General features: G+C 36.7%; 1 pseudogene; it reads left to right on the top strand.

Moving 5' to 3' along the window:
• The first annotated feature begins 7,778 nt into the window (after positions 1-7,778).
• Positions 7,779-7,877, top strand: LOC132315431 (small nucleolar RNA R71; annotated as a pseudogene).
• Positions 7,878-17,495: the final 9,618 nt, after the last annotated feature.

Here is a 17,495-nt window from a genome sequence, read left to right as displayed (position 1 = left end):
TCTCTTCCTTTTTCCCTCACTAAGAATATGATATCAATTGTGTCTCTAGTGTATGTGTATGTCTTAAAGTATATTAGCTCATATTCCTTATATAGGTTGGTTAAATATCACCCCCAATGACCTGGGCTCGTACACCAATATTCCCCCCAATGATTGGATATGAGACAACTTTTAATGAGCTGAAAATTAGATTTTCTTGCACTTGGGGAAGTTCGATTGATCGAACTTGTGGTGAGATCGATCGACCATGACTGAGATCTATCGAACTTAAGCTGGATCGATCCTTTATGGTTGCGTCTTTTTGCATAAAGACAGATCTGAGATATTTTGGGGAATGAGACAAAAGTGGTAGGTGTGGTGATACAACTGGATAAGATGGAATCTTTTCGATCGATCGGAAAAAAGTTGGATCGATCAAACTTTGTGGGATCTTTGGATAAGGACAAAAGAGCTCAGATTCATCTTGAAATGCCTAGATCAATGAACTTTAGATCGATCGAATATTTTCTGAGATCGATCGAACTTGCTGAATTTCCACCACTTGCTTCATTTTGCTCTCACTTTGCTCCTTTCTTTAATTCTTCTTAAGATTGCTTCAATTATGCTCTTATTTAGCTGAGTTAGCTTATTTTGGGGATAAGTACCTAAAAATGGAAATAATACAAAATCAATCTAAAGCGGGTAAATAAGATAGATAAAGGTTCTAGAATACCTAAGCTTAAAAGGTTTAAATGCGCACTTTTCAGCGATCATTACACCCCCAAACTTAAATATTGCTAGCCCCTAGCAATGAACTATGAAGTAAAGGAATGAAATGAACAACTAATTAACTATGAACTAGAAAGCAATAAATGGATAACGCCACTTTCGTAGGGAACACGATTGCATTTAGCATATGCAACAAGCGTTTTAAACCCCTAGGTTACCCCTAGTGGACGAGTAAAGTCTCGTCAGGGTTTCCAGAAATGATACTCACAAACATTAAGCTCATTCTTTCAAAAGAGGCACTAATATTGCAAACAAGCATTGGGAGAAAACTACCTCAAGTATGCAATTTTTCAACCCTTTCCAAGCAATCTCCCAAAATCTCAACACCAAGCAAGCAAGTATGGTCCTCCACACATCAAGAAAATGATCATGCAAATCAAAACAACACTAGAATCCTTTTTGAGTAGACCGGCATCAAATATGTTGCTATCTTAGCCAACTAAAGAAATGATCACATCCTTACCCTCAAACTAGCACACAAATCTAGTACCGATCATCAAGACAAAAAGTGGACCTTTTATGAAAGTTTTATTGTTCTAGGTGCACTTATTCTTTTCACTCATTATTATTATTATTATTTTTCCGTAAGGATCCAAGATGGAAGCATAGTGCAATGTGTTAATCTATTAAGCTTTCTAGCAATCCATGAGGTCGAGCGTTAGGTCAATGACTCCCAAACCAAACGGCTTTAGGGCACTAGGTGTTCCAACACCCTTAAGGACTTACAAGCTCAAATCAACTAGGCTACAAATTAAAACAACCTCCATCTAATCATCTCCCACTTCTCACCTTTTTGGGAGAAGTCCTCAATTTTTATTGCTTTTGCAACTTTTTTCTTCTTATATATATATGTATATATATGTATATATATATAGGTTCAATTATTAACCTAGAGTTTAGGCCCTCCACCTTTCGGCACGAGAAGTTCAGTGCTTGATGAGGCTAGAATCCCGGCTACTTAGTGAAAAGGGGTTGTTATCCACCTTTATCAAGAATAAAAACTTTCAATGCACTACTAGGTCAATTGGGATATATCCAATTCAATAATCAACAAAGCATGTACCCCATAAATGAATACTAGTATGCGCCTGTGCTAGTGTAGAATCCTAGAGTGAATCTTAAAATTATTACAAAAGTAAGATGATGTGGACCACAAGTGCAAGCATGATATCAATCTTTTAAAAAATTTACTCCTAAATGGCATCCACAAGGCATACAAGGAGTATTGAACTCTCAAATCAAGCAATTTTTAAATTTTAAGCAATATAGTCCTCAATAGATCAAATCATAGCTAGTTATGGACCAATCATAGAAAATTTCTTAAATACACAAGTTATGCTCAAAATTTTGAAATTAAAGCAAATACTGTAATTAACACCATTACCCCCCCAAACTTAAATGGCACAATGTCCTCAATGTGCAAAGAGAACAAAGGAAAGAGTATACCAATGCAACTAGCAAAAACAACCGGGACAGAAGTATCCAAAGTAGGTGGCATAGCCCCCCAAAACTTGGGATTAACTGTGGTCCTGAAAAGATGGCACTAGATAAAAGTTCATTAGACAGCAAAGGGGATAATAATAGTGCACAGTGGACATGCAAGTGTAAATGGGATAAGAAATTGAAGTACGGAGAGCGGAAAAACGGTGGTCCTGAAAAATTCGGGCAGTACTCTCTCTCACTGAAGTCACTGGGATGCACCTGATGGAGTCAATCATAGACAGATATATCAATACGCATTTATGACATCCAAAAACAAAGTCTACATAAAAGAGAAATAAAGTATATTATAGTACATCCAGTGTCGAGGCCAATAGACTGGCCTAAAAAATAACAGTAGCAAAAATATGGCAGATATCACAATAATATATAATAAAAGAAGATATAAAAATCATGAAGAGGAGGTAGGATGGGCAGGGTGTGCTCCGCGGATGTCTCTGGATAGATCTCGTAATGCGGCTATGACATCCGTATGGAGTGAAGCAATATCAGCCCAGATGGAAACCATGCCATCCTCTAGAGTCTGAAGACGCTTTTCGAAGCTGGGTATCTAAACTGGAGCCTTAAGTGCTACTGGATTAGGAGAATGATGATCCTGAGCCTGCTCCTCATCATGAACGGGTGACCTAACCGGAGAGTGATGGTCTGGGTCCTCTACGGGCTGCTCCAAATCAATATCCATATGCATGGCAGCCGGATCGATTAGTACATCGTCCGCCGCCTGCTCTGCTGCTGCTGCAGCTGTTACCTACTCCATCTCTTCTCTCTCAAGCTCCTTAGCTACCTCTATAGCGTCATCCTGTAGACTCTTAACAAGAGCCTTGTAGGTCTTATTCTAGTCCTTCTTCTGGAACGTGCATGCCCCAGACTCAGTACATTCCCGTGCCTAGAAGGGATAACATTGGTCTCTCAGAATCTGTGTGATGAGATGGCCAAATGGGAGATACTTAGCCCATTTGGGCTTGGCCTTGCTGATGTGATCAACATAGAACTTCATCATAACGCTCCAGATGAGTGCAGGAACGGATAGCTAATGCCCTATATAGAAGGCGTAAAGAGCTGTTAGATAGTCACCGCACCTCTATATCTTATGGCCGGCCATAAAAACATTTCAGTATAGCACCGAATCAAAGAACCAAAGGTCGTTTGCCAGATAAGTACGTGTGACGAAAGTCTCGCCACCTGCATAGTGACCTGTGGGTGCCATGGCCAAGCCTGCATAAGAAATCCTCCACAAAGTAGGATATGTAGTCTGGAGATTGGGAGGGCAGATGTGTGGACAGTGGCATGATCTGGATAGAGTGTCCACAGTAATACTGATGGGGTAGCCGTCAATGGTAGTCCGCTCCGCCAGGTTACTCGGGGCAGGTTAGAGGTTCTGGAAGAACATCTGGACCAACCTCGGGTACACTGGATATGTAACAGGGGCCAATATGGCTGAAATACCCCTTTGGTCTATGTCGTCATATGTTGCTCTAGTAACAACAGACCGGGAGAAGAAGTCTATATCGAAGACCGACTCATGCGCCACCTGAAGGTGTGAGTATCTCGGCAATGGCTGGTCTAAGTCTTGGGCTGGCTGAGCTGGTGGTGGTGATGGAGATGGTATATGCTCATCCTCAGCATCAGCCTGTGAAGCAGATGCCTCAGCTGCAAACTGTAGTATACTATCAGCGGATGGAGACTAAGGTGGAGTAGGCTCTGCTGGCTCATCCTGTATCTGCTCTAGCTCTGGCTTGGGAATGGGGTCCTGGACGTGAGATGGACCTGCTTGGTCGTCTAATCTCTGCCTGGCTCTGCGGTGATAATGTCCACGAGCAATAGTTTTGACCCTAGCCATGGCCTGTAAAATAAAAGAAAAGTCAAAAAGGAAGTCAGTGCCGGGATAAAGAATTAAAGCACAGTTTGTAGAATCATGTATGTCAAATGAGATAGACAAAACAGATAAGGAACATGAATTTATACAAGTGACAATGAATAAGTGACATGATGTGAAGCATACTAGATAGTATAAGTATGGAATGCATCCAATGTGGAAAACACAGACATTGGGCATGTATGAGATAGTATGAAACATAAGAGATGGTGTGTGAAATGTGTGATGCAAATCTGTGAAGTTCAATCGATCACAAAAATGTGAGATCGATGCAAGTTCAATCGATCTGAGAAAAAGTTTGATCGATCGAATTGTGAGGTGAAATTCAAAAAGTCACAGATCTGTGACGTGGATGGCACGGGGGCCTCACAAACAAGCTTGTGGGCCCCTCTACACAACAAATTAACATTTTTGGTCACTTTCCTTGGCCCGTGACCCCCAAAATCAAAATTAAAATAAAAAAATTATAAAACGATATATATACATAGCTTCAAAGCTTCATCAATGGCTAGATTCATCATCAAAACATCATAGATCTAACATATAAAGCATGGATTCATGAAAATAAAGCTTGAATCAAAAGAGGGATCTCGGATCTTACCCAAAACCGAGAGATGAGATGAGAGGGAGATGAAATCTGAGATTCGAGATGAAGGAGAGAGATTCGGGATGAGATGAAGTCGCTGGAGGGTTCGCCAAAGGTGGGGAAGTGAGTTGCAGCGGCGAGGGAAGAAGATGAGGGTGTTAGATCGATCTGTGGTATCGATCTAATAACCCTAGGTTTGATTTTTTAAAACATTCTGTTACCAGTTCGATCGATTGAACTTAAATCTCAGATCGATCAAACTTGAATCGATCTCTCCTCACTAAAAGACAAAATTATTTTTTAAAGCTTTTGAATTTTTAAAAAATTAAAAATCAAAAATTAAAAATATTTTTTTGATTTTTGAAAAATAAAACTAAATAAAAATAAAAATAAACAAAAATAATACAAAATAAAATATTTTTGGAATATAAAATAAAATATTATAAAATAATATATATATATATATATATATATATATTTTAAATTTAAAATTCAAAACAAAAATCAAATTTAAATCAAAACAGTAAATCAAAGAACAGAGATCGATCTTTCCAAGATTGATCTCAGAAGAACTCCGATCGATCGAACATGCAAAAACCTGCAGACATGTTTGATCGATGGGACATAGAGCTGAAATATGTAGGTTTTCTTTAAACGATTAGACAAAGAGGTGATTGGATGCAGGTTAGATGCAGGTATAAAGTTCGATCGATCAAACTTCTTTTGAGATCAATCGAACTAATGCAAAATGCTCATTTTCAACATGAAAGTACATGCAATCCTAATCACAGTTCCTAGCAATATATATGAACCTAAAGCAAATATCTAGACTTCGCAAGAAATGAAATTTAAAATAGAAATGAGGGAGTTGTGACACCCTATGAAATGTACTAGTTTTTAACGTCTCTAGCAAGACATTGGGCTCTTTTAGCTCAGATCAAACATCTTGTAGTGTATCCCCTCCTTGATGGGGTGATAAGTACTTTGAACTCCACCCAACAAATGGTTCCCTAGAGAACTTGTTGGATTAGGCTCAAAAGAAATTTTTGGTCCTTGGTCACAATGATATTTGGGCTTCCATGCCCTTTTAAAACAAGATTTTGAAACAACTTTCTTGGAATTCAGGGTTGAAGATGAACTTTTTGGAATTTTGGTTTCACACAAAGACTCTATTCCTTCACATTTATGGTCATGATATTTCTCTACAATATTCACTTCTTCATGCTTGTCAAATGAATTGGGGGTCGGATTGAAGATATTCAACTTCACCTTCATGTGGCCAAATAAGATCTTCATTATCCCCGTCCTACAATTAATGTTGGCATTCGTGGTTGCCAAGAAAGAACGGCCAAGGATAACGGGAATTTGGCTCTTAGGATTCGGGACCGGTTCCGTGTAAATGACAACGAAATCAACGAGGAAGAAAAATGTATCAATCTTAATCAATACATCCTCAATGATACCCCTAGGCTTTTTGATGGATCGGTCGGCAAGTTGCAAAACCACCGACGTCGGTTTCAAGTCTCCTAAGCCTAATTTGACATATACCAAGTATGGAAGAAGGTTAACACTTGCTCCTAAGTTTAAGAGAGCCCGATTAATGACATGGTCACCAATAATACGTGAAGTAGTAGGTGAACCAGGGTCCTTAAACTTTGGAAGAGTGTTATGTTGCAAAATTGAGCTTACTTGCTCGATTAGGACCACTTTCCTAGGTGCTTGGCTTTTGTTCTACCTCTTTTGGGTGCAAAGATCTTTTAAAAACTTGGCATAAGCCAGAATTTGCTTGATTGCATCCAAAAGTGGAAGATTGACTTTCACTTGCCTAAACACATCCATAATTTCATTTGTTTTGGCCTTTTGCTTGTCAATTGAAATGGATCCTAAGGCATCTGGAAATGGAGCTTTTGGTTCAAAAACCTTTTCAAAAATTTTCTTTGAAGTTTCTTCAACACAAGAAGTTTGGAAATCATTTTACAAATTTTTCTCTTCAAAATCACTTTTCAAATTACTTTTTGACATATTCTCATTTGAAAGATCATGCATATGCAATGAAGGAGGAATAGGATGTGAAATGGGACGAGTGTTAACTTTGGGTTGCACCGGTTCACTTTCTTCATTGGACATACCCACTTGGTTATCCACAATGTTCCCACTTCTCAAGGTAGTCACGGCATTGATATGCTCAATTGTGTGACCTTCCGATGAGGAATGAGTCTCCACAACACATTATTGCTTGGGTGGGGCATTCAAAGGCATTTTCTCTTTCTCTCTAGGATTTAAAGTACTAGTTATTTGCCCTACTTGGGTTTCTAGCTTAGCAATGGATTGAGAATGAGAATGAAGCAATTGAGTATTCACCTCTAAAGTGCCTACAGCGGTCAAAACTTTCTCTTTAAAAGCGGGACTCCTAGAATTTCTTTCAGAATATGATGGTTGATTAGGAAAATGAGAATTAGCAAATTGATTTCCTTATTATTGAAATGATGATCTAAAACCGTGGGAACCTTGGCTTTGCATTAGAGGTGGAACATACTTCCCTTGAAAACTACCTTGGGAAGGGTTTGAGCCTTCCCCTTGGTTTCTCCAAGAGAAATTCGGGTGATTCCTCCAACTAGAATTATAGTGATTGCCATAAGGATTGTTCCCTTGATTAACAAAAAGCTGCATTGACTTATTCATAATGCTCACTTTGCACATGTCCATGGGGACAATTGGAAGTAGAATGTAAAATACTTGAACAAGTCATACATGTCTCATTGGATGCATGATGGGAATGGTTAGGAATGAAAGATACTTTATTTGCCGAGTTTTGGTTGATTGGAATGGTTAACTTGATGTAAGCCAACACTCTTCCTTCCACTTGAATTCCTACCATTCTTAGAAGATAAAGTTCGATGCAAAGAATTTTCACTCATGCTCTCATAAAGATGCCACACGTCATCCTCATACCTATCAATGTAAGAGCCACCCATGGAAGCATCAACCATGCCCTTGTAATTATCGGATAAACTCTCAAAGAAATATTGAACTAATTGCCATTTAGGCATGTCATAATGTGGACAATTCCTAAGCAATTCATTAAATCTTTCCCATGCCTCATGGAACATTTCCCCATCCCCGTGTGAAAACTCTCGAATTGAGGTTCTCATGGCATTGGTCTTAGAAACCGGATAGTACTTCTTCAAGAACCCTTGTTGCATTTCTGCCCAAGAAGTTATTGAAAAAGGCCTAAGATTGTTAAACCAATATTTTGCCTTGTCTTTAAGGGTGAATGAAAAAATTTTAAGCCTTAAGACCTCTTCCGGCATGTCCGTGTATCTCACGGTGGAACATACTTCAAGAAACTCATCTAAATGCTTGTAAGGTTCTTCACTTGGAAGTCCATGATAGTTAGGAAGCATTTGAATGGTTTGTGGTTTGATTTCATAGTGGTGTGCTCTAAATGGTGGCAATTGAATGCATGTGGGTGCATTATTTTCATTAAGCACATAGTGATCTCTTAAAACAAGGGGAGGATTAGCAATTGGAGGTGCAACATGGGCACCGTGATTGCCTTGAACTATGGGAGGTTGTGGAGTATACATTGGCCTTGGCATTCCCAATGGAACTCGGCCTTGTTGATGTGGTGGGTGAATGAATGGCCTTGGCATGCCTAATGGTACTTGGATGTTATCATGATGCACATTGGGGTAGAGGATACCTTGTTGGCCTATGTGACCAAGGTCCTCCACATGGTCTTCATTATGTACTTCCATTAATGAAATGGATTGACTAGAACTTCTTCTTCCCCTAGTGTTTCGAACAACGGATTCAAGATGAAAATTAAGAGGGACAAGAGAAGGTTTCAATGATCTACGACCATGCATGCATAACAAGACACAACAAGTAACAAGCAATAAACAATCACTTCACTTTTGCAACAAATCAATAATCAACAAACTTCCTCCACATACAATGATCCCATACTCCCATGCTATCAACAATATGCAAAGAATAATAAAATTGCCTCCACGTGGGCTCACGATTTATCTAAGAATTAAAATACAAGCCTCTATGCGGGCCGACGATTTAACTAGAGATTTAGTTAAGAAAGAGTTCACAAAGGGTCCTTTAGCACTTCAATTCAATTTTCAATTTTTAGCCTTGCAAATTTTTTAGATTTTAGCTTTTTCCTTGCTTTTGCTTAGCTCCTTGCTTAAAATGCTCCTTTGCTCACCTTCTAGCTCAATGCACCTAGTCAAATAAGAACCAACACAATAAGTAACCAAAATGAAAATGAAAATAAAGTAAAGACACGATCAAAAGAGTACTAATTCCTAATTGATTCCACAAATACGACATTGCCTTCAATCAGTCGCTAGCAACGGCGCTAAAAACTTGGTGTATCGTGGTCATGGTACACCAAAAGTTTGTGCAAAAAGGGTGGATGTTAGACTAAGATGAGTGTGGCCAAGTTTTACATTTATGATTTGCCACTACTACCTTTCACTAAAAATATAGTTAGGGCGAGTAGGGATCATCCCAAAGGATTGGTGGGTCGTATTAGGTTGTAGAATCGAGATAGGGTTAGTAGGTCAAGTGATCCAAAAGATTAGTTGGTGGTTGAATTACACTAAGATGTAATTTAAACTAAAGTAAACAATTAAATGTAATGGAGAGAAAATAAGAGAGAGAGAGATCTTGGGATTTAGAGATCACTACTAAGCATAGCTTTTCTACACCCTTAATGAATAATTAATAAGGGGGAAAAATATGTATTGCAATAATAGTGTGTGTGTGTGGTTGTTTTAACAAGCATGGATGACTAATTACGTATATATTGTCTAAACAACATGATGGATAGCACAATGTATCAAGCTAAGCCATTAATCCTTTCTTTAAGCTCACAATCCAAACACATCACAAGGTTAGAGACACATGCTACTTGTTTTCATAAGTATGGAATATCAAACAACAAGCATGGTGTAATGACCCAGTCTTTTTCCTCCTTTTCCATTTTCGGTGATTTTCTTTTTTTCATTTTTTTTTTCTTATTTCATCTTTTACTCGTTTATTGTTTTTCCTTGCTTAACCTCACTTCGGGGTGTTTGGATTTGATTCAGGTTTTGCATGCATTCATGATACTTGATTTCCATGACATTGGTATTTTCACTTTTGTTGAAAAGCATGCTAGTTGCTTTTATTTTTCACAAAGGGCATGAATGCGTACTTTAGTGTAATTATTCATAACTTTTGGGATTTTAGTGTAATTATGCAAAATTATTATTTTTCATTTGAGGGACCTTTTTGCTATTTATTTTAGAAGATATTTTAAAAAAGGACCATTTTGTAATTTTTGAAAAGTGTGACAAGTGTCACACTCTCATGGTGCCATTTGTTGGCATTTAGGTAAAGAGACTTGGCACCATGACCTCTTGACATTTGGTGGGTGGAGATTCATCCATGTGTTGGCCTTAGATTGGTGCACATGTAACCATTGATTGTTGACAAGTGTAAGCTTAGGATTAAGTCTTGGAAGAGGCATTGGATTGTTGACAAGTGTAAGCTTAGGATTAAGCCTTGGAAGAGGCATTGGATTAGTGACAAGTGTAAGGCCATGATGTAGTCTTGCATTATGTGTATGAGAGAGGTAGTGCAAGAGCACATAGTGAGTGGAGGATCTCTAGCCCTTCCACTCACCATTTTTACACTTTACTTTCTTTATTTCATTATCTAACATGAACCTTAACAAATCCACCATTGGAGGAAAGCTTAGTTCATAGCTTACCCCTTCAATTTGGCTCACTTCCATACACCTTAGACTAAAAACCTTGGGAGAGAAAAGTTTCCTCTCATTCTCCTCTTCAAGAACCCTAAACTTGTTTTCCATTTTGTGCTTGGTAGCTTAGATTATAGAGATACAATTCTCTATTAAGGTGGGGGTGGTAGTATGTTTATTTTCTAAGTGTTTCGAAATCCTTTGGGTTTTAATATATATTGTATACATGCTTTTAGAATTGTAGTATTGCATACTATAGGAAATCCTTATGATTGACTTAGGATTTCATTGATCAAGCATGTATGTTGTGTATATATCTTGAGTAGGATTGTTGAAGTTGTATAGAATTCTTAATGATTTGAGTTACTATGCTATTGTAATGGTAATCCTACATTCTAGTAGATTACTATTGATAATCATGATTGTTTTAGAAGCTATTTACTAAAATGCAAACATTTAGTATATATGGCTTATTGTTGAGGCATGCTTAAATTGATAAGTTAATGATATTGTTTTGTGCATTATATCATGTTAAGAACTTGTCATCTATCATGCCATTCTAGACTTGGAACCCTAAGATATGGTTGTGTGGTTTCGAAGTTCTTGTGCTTGTAAGGTGGTTGATATGCCTTATTATTTATATATATATGTTTTGAACTTGATATATATTTTGGATTCTCTAGGGACATGGTTACTAGTAACATGGCTAGAGTTTGGCTCTAGTGTGGGAGGTATGAGTTCTCCCCAATTGAGTTAGTGCGCACTTAGGGTGGTCTTCCCTACGGGTTAATGCCCGGAATAACCGTTGAGGTCTTGGCCGAATTCCGAACTTAGGTGTCCAAGGATTCCACTTTTTTTGATTTCGTATTCATTTCCAAGTTGAAAATCAATGCTATTTGTAACTTGTAAATTTTGTTATATGCAATTTGATGTTGTTAAGTACATCCATTTTGATATTGTGTTGCTAAGAAACATTTAAGTTAGCTTAAGATGATCCCTTAGAACACCTTGAATATAGACGTTAAGTGGAATGCTCCCTTGTATTCGTCTATATTGATCTTGCAATGATATTGAAACTTTAGGGTATATGCATATGCTTCTCCTACGAGTAACTTGATTACTCACCCTAGTGGTTTGGGTTGTTTTTTAGGTAAATAGACTATGTTCTTGGATGCTCATCATCCTTAGAAGATTTTGAGTTATTTGAAGCATTTTTGTATATTGACATGCACTTGGATGTTAAATTTTGTATACCATGGATGTATGGTATTGTAGAAGCTAAGATGGCTTCTTTGATGTGTAATGTATATCTAAAAACACTTGAAGATGTCTATTTTGTATGCATAACATTAGGCCAAGTGCCATGTACATTTATAATTTTGTGTTATAATTCGTCTTCCTTAAGCATAGATTATGAAAACATTCATTCATAAAAACAGTTTATGCACCATTGCATGATCTCTATTCTTATTTTCATGAGAAACCCTTAGCTGCCAATCTCAAACAATAAGAATAGGTTAACTTTTTAGAAGAATTAAATTTAAGATAAGAAATTAATTTATTAAAAACCAATTTATTCAATTAAAAACCCAATTGCTTAGAAGATATAAGTAAATTGCTCAAAATCATGCAATCAATTATACATTAATATTGAAAATCCCAAAATATAGAACAATCAAACCATAGTAATCGGATTTAGGTTACATCAATGCCCTAAGAGAGGATTTAACTACTCATGACGATGGAGGATATCATCTTTGTTGGTGTAGAACTTATCATCATGGGCTGCACTTCTCTTCTATGGATCTTCATCTTCAGTTCTTCAGAGAATCTCCCAAAAACCCTAAAAGCCATTACTAGATCTAGAATTATTTGTAAGAGAAAAAAACCTCTTTTCTATGGCCTTGTACATCCTTTTATAGAAGTAACTGACTTCTATCCATGGTTAGATGGGCTTTAGGTCTTCTGGGGTCATTTGGCCTGTCTACGACTTAATGTGACTTAATTAGAATTAATCCCACACTTAAAAAGTCTGATTGAAAAGAAAAGGCTCGAGTAGAGAATCTTGTGCTCGAGCTTTGTGGAAAAGCCTCGAGCAGGAATTCCATACTTAGTCAAATTTCTTCAATTATTTTCCAAAGCAACTTTTTGTTGAACACTTAGAATATTTTTGGACTTTTTCTTCATGGTGCTCGATCACCTTGGTTGGAATGCTCAAGCAGAAAAGCTTCAGCTCGAGCTTTTGGTCTTCTGCTCAAGCTTTTTGGAAAAGCTCGAGTTCTGGCGACTAGAATTTTCGAAGTGTCTTTTCATTTTCCCAGGGGAGTTTATGCTCGTGCTCTTTGGAAAAGGCTTGAGCACCTTGGACTTCTGCTCAAGTAGAGAATTCTGTGCTCGAGCATTTTTGCCTTAGTGACTTTTCTTGCTTCATTCCAATTGGTGCTCGAGCATAGGAACTTGTACTCGAGCTTTTGCTCTTGAATTTTTTTTAGAATCAACTGCTTGGACTCCAAACTTGTTTCAGATGGTCTGGGACCACTCCATAAGCCTCGGTGACAGTCTTTAAGTCTCCAAAATCATGATGTTATCCTTTTCTTTGGGAAACTACCTACAAAAGCTGGTGGGTGTGAAGCACTAGTTACAATAAGAGTGTAGTGTGGCCAAGTTTGAATTTATAGAATGCCACTACCACTACTAACTATTAATGTAGTTAGAGTAAGTAGGGATCGTCCCAAGGGATATGGAGTGTATTTTTTATTGGAAATCAATGTCGGATTAGTAGGTCGAATGATCAGAGATGGATTGGTGGTGAAATTAGACTAAAATTTAAACTAAATAAATGCAATGTAAGGCAATTAAAGTAAAGTGAGGTGTAAAGAATATAAGAGAAAGGTCTTGGGACTTAGAGTTCACCACTAAGCATTACCTTCCTAGACATTCAATGTTTGATGGATTAAGGAGATTATTATTATATATGAAAATGTGTGCCATTAATTGAATTACCAAGCATGGATAACCAAGTAAGTATACATTGTCTAGCCAAACTAGTGAATAGCACAACATATCAAATCAAGCCATTATTCCTTCCTTTAAGTCCACAATTAATGCACATCATCAAATTAGAGAAATATACTACTTGCATTTATAAGCATAGAACATCAAACAACAAGCATGGATTGTCCTCCCATTTAAGAAAGTAAGGCAACTACATTACAACTAAGCTAGTGACATGTGAATTAAACTAATTAAACTAAGAAGGAGGCACAATCCATCAAGATATAAGTATATACCATCAAACAAACCACATGAGTAATCTATTTAAGCACTATGCCTTAACCATCACTAGATTCATAGTATCAACACACATAAACATGCATCAATATCACAAAATCTAGAAACAAACACATGAACATTCATCCTAGCATACATAGACATATGGATAGAATTGAAAGATCAATTGAAAGTATTCAACCACACAAATCATTATAGAAACAAGATTCATATATATATAAGATGTCAAGACAATCATTACAACACAAATCCCCTTTAATTACAAAGCATCAAAGTCTAGGAGGCATGCTTAGGGCTATCTCTAGCCCCAAAAGAATGGTTTAGCCACTCATTGATGTTGTCATCTAACCCTTAAGGGCTATCTCAATGGTAGAAATGATCTCATTCTTCTTAGTAGAAACCCTAGATGAGTGGAAGAACTTTCCTAAAATGTGTGTGTCTTTCTCTAATCTCTAGTCTCTGTTCTCTATATGGTTCTTTATATCTCCTTCAAATGGCTAAAATCCTTATATAGGTAGCTCAAATGTCACACCCAATGGTCAGACCTCGTACATTAGCTAGGACCTCCAAATGATTGCACCACGAGCACACCTTTTAATTGGCTGGAACTTTGCTTTTCTCGCACTTAAGGAGGTTCGATCGATCAAAATCGATCGAACTATGACGGCGCCTTTTTGAATAATGACAAACCTTAGATATTTTTGGGATATTTTTGGGAAAAGGACAAAAATGGTTGGTCAGGATAATCTCAAAATGTTCGATCGATTGGAAGAAATGTTGGATCAATCAAACAGGGAAATTTCTTGTAGATAAGGACAAAAGGGTCGATCCATCTTGGCATAGTTGGATCGATCACTATGTGATCGATCGTAGCTTGGTTCGATCGATCGAAGAATGCTGTTTTTCACCGCTTTGTTTCCACTTTGCTTTTTTCTTTCACTGAGCTTGAGATTGCATTTTTTATACTCTAATTCGGCTGAATTGACTTATTTTGGGGATAAGTGCATTAAAAGGGAAATAACATGAAATTAGACTAAAATGGAAAAATAAGATAGAATAAGGTCTTAGAACGTTAAAGCTTAAGGGGTTTAAATGTGCACTTTTCAGCGCTTATCACACCCCCAAACTTAAATATTGCTAGTCCCTAATAATGAACTACATAGAAAAGAAAGAAATAAACAACTATATAACTATGAATCTAGAAAGCAATTAAAGGATAGTGCCACTTTCGTAGGGAACACGATTACATTTAGTATATGCAATAAGCCTTTTAAACCCTATAATGCCTCTAATTTTAAAATGATAGTCTCAGTATTTATGTTATGGAAATTGAACTAATTGTTTGTTTGAATAAATTGATTAATTAAATGATGTGTGCTATCTGTTTTATTTGCTAAGTGTTTAGTTGTAATTAAATATTTTAATTAAATGTTTATTTTATTTTAAGGAGTTGGGCTTGGGTAGTAGTAATGGACCAACTGTTTGGGTCACATGGGTTACTTGGATAGGAAATTAAATGGGCACAGTTAATACCCATGGATAATTATACATATATATATGGGTATATATATATATATATATAAGGTTAGTTTAATTATTAATTATTATTAATGGTTAAATTAGTATCATTATTTAGTATATATGTATTATATAGTTTTAGGGTTTTATATATATTTAGGAAATCACATTGTGGGATAGCCGATTCATATATTTATTTTATATTATATTTTCTTTTCTTTTTCTTTTTCGTCTCCTCGTATAATTAGAATTAGGGTTTTTATAAGCCTATATATATATATATCATTATATGTCTGCCAAGGGTTAGAAACCCTATTCACGTACACACAGAGGCTGAGTGATATACAGAAAGGTTTGAGAGAAAATTGAGAGAACGAATTAGGGTTTTAGCCAAGAACAAGGGCTGAACCAAAAAGAGGTTATTGAAGTCTACTCGTGGGTTGAACCAAGGGTAATAGAGGACTTGAGAACAGTCAAGGAATTGCCAAAAAATCTAGGAAGACGACGTTGAGATTTTAATCCGAAATCTTAAAGGCAAGTTCTATCTCTTACTCCTTCCCTTAGACTTGTGTTTTGTGCATGCCTAGATAATCTTCAGGATTTAATCGGACATTAAAAATGGTATTATATGCATATTAAATCAGAGTTTAAACTATATTATGTGTTGTAAATTTAAATTGATTTATTGTATCAATTGTTTTAGCATATGTGTTTTAAATTTTTGTTAGTAATGCATACTGGGTTTATAGGATTTTCTGGGTTAATTTGGGACATAGATTGGACCCCTAAGAACCCTAACAAAGGATTATAGAGGGATTTTACATCGTCGGAGGTGAGAAAAATGATAGGAAGCTGGGGCAGAGCTGGCTCCAAAAGGGATGGAGTTGGCTCCCTAAATTTTTCAGCACATGGCTCTCTGGGAGAAAGAGAGCTGGATCTCTAAAGGAGGGAGCCGGCTCCTTAAGAGAGAGAGCCGGCTCTCCTTCAGGGAGAGCTAGATCCATAAGGGGGAGAGCCAGCTCCCTCTTTAGGGGAGGCGGTTCCCTTGCTGGTAGTACACCTACGGTGTATTTTTGATATTTTTGGATCTTTATAGGCTAAAATGTGGTTCTGGACTTTAATAGGGTGGTTTTAAATGATTTAAACAAACATGTTAAAATCCCAGAATTTTTAGCCTTTGTTATTATGCTAAGATATTGGACATCATGAAAATTTTATTACTAAATTGTATACTGTCAATGGTTATGGAAGATTTAATTGCTTATGATTGTTCTAGCAAGTTAAATGGATTAATATGAATATACTCTTGCATAATTCAATATAATGTGCTCAGTTATCTATTTGATTTTCATTATATCATTCTTTGGATTTTAATTGATGAACTACTTTGTTCTGTTTTATCAATTATTGGATTTTGTGAATTATATGTACGGGTATGGAACGGTGGCATATTAGGGACAGATTACCTCAAACGCTAAGTCCTATCTATTCTGGAATAAGGGAATGAATTAGCTATAAAAGTTAAGTCCTACTTATATTTGTGACAGGTCAATGAATAATTGAATGACATTACCTTGGTTTTGGATGGATTTTTATATATATGATTATGGTACCACGATATAAGCTTGAGTCTCAGGATCGATGGTTAGGAAGCATATATGCAGTGAGATGCATAACTGGCTATGATAGTTAGAGGTGTACCCTGTTAGGTCTAGGTATTCATACCCACTTCAGGTGCGTTTTGCATATTGCCTACTAGTCAGGTTGGGACCGCCTTGTAGTCCAGTGAGAGTCCCTTAGTGTGGATATATATATTTATGGACTATTTAGTTATTGTTGAGTTATCTAGGATGTATCTATGTATCGGGTCTCTGTTTGGATTGTAATAGAGTAGAACTTATTCATGGGCTTGACCCACTGTTATTTTTCAGGTGTTCGACAGTTCCAAGCTTAGAGCTTGTTCGTGCTGAGCAGAGACAGTCACTTACTCTTCTGGCTACGTATGACTTTTCTTTATGTTTAGTTTGGATTTTCTGCAGTTAAGTTATTTACTTTTCTAGTTAGGATATTATTAGGGGTCCACTAGATGGATTCTTAAGTTATAATAATATTGGAAGTTTTGAAAATATTGGATTATTTAAACTTTAAGGATTATTATTTAGATTTTTTTCAGCTTAATTATTTATTCTTTATTT

Source organism: Cornus florida, unplaced genomic scaffold (assembly GCF_030987335.1).
Source record: "Cornus florida cultivar Cherokee Brave unplaced genomic scaffold, ASM3098733v1 CherokeeBrave_3.0.0_Hap2_Chr06, whole genome shotgun sequence".
In the NCBI taxonomy this organism is placed as follows: domain Eukaryota; kingdom Viridiplantae; phylum Streptophyta; class Magnoliopsida; order Cornales; family Cornaceae; genus Cornus; species Cornus florida.
This window is presented reverse-complemented; position numbering and strand designations above follow the sequence as displayed.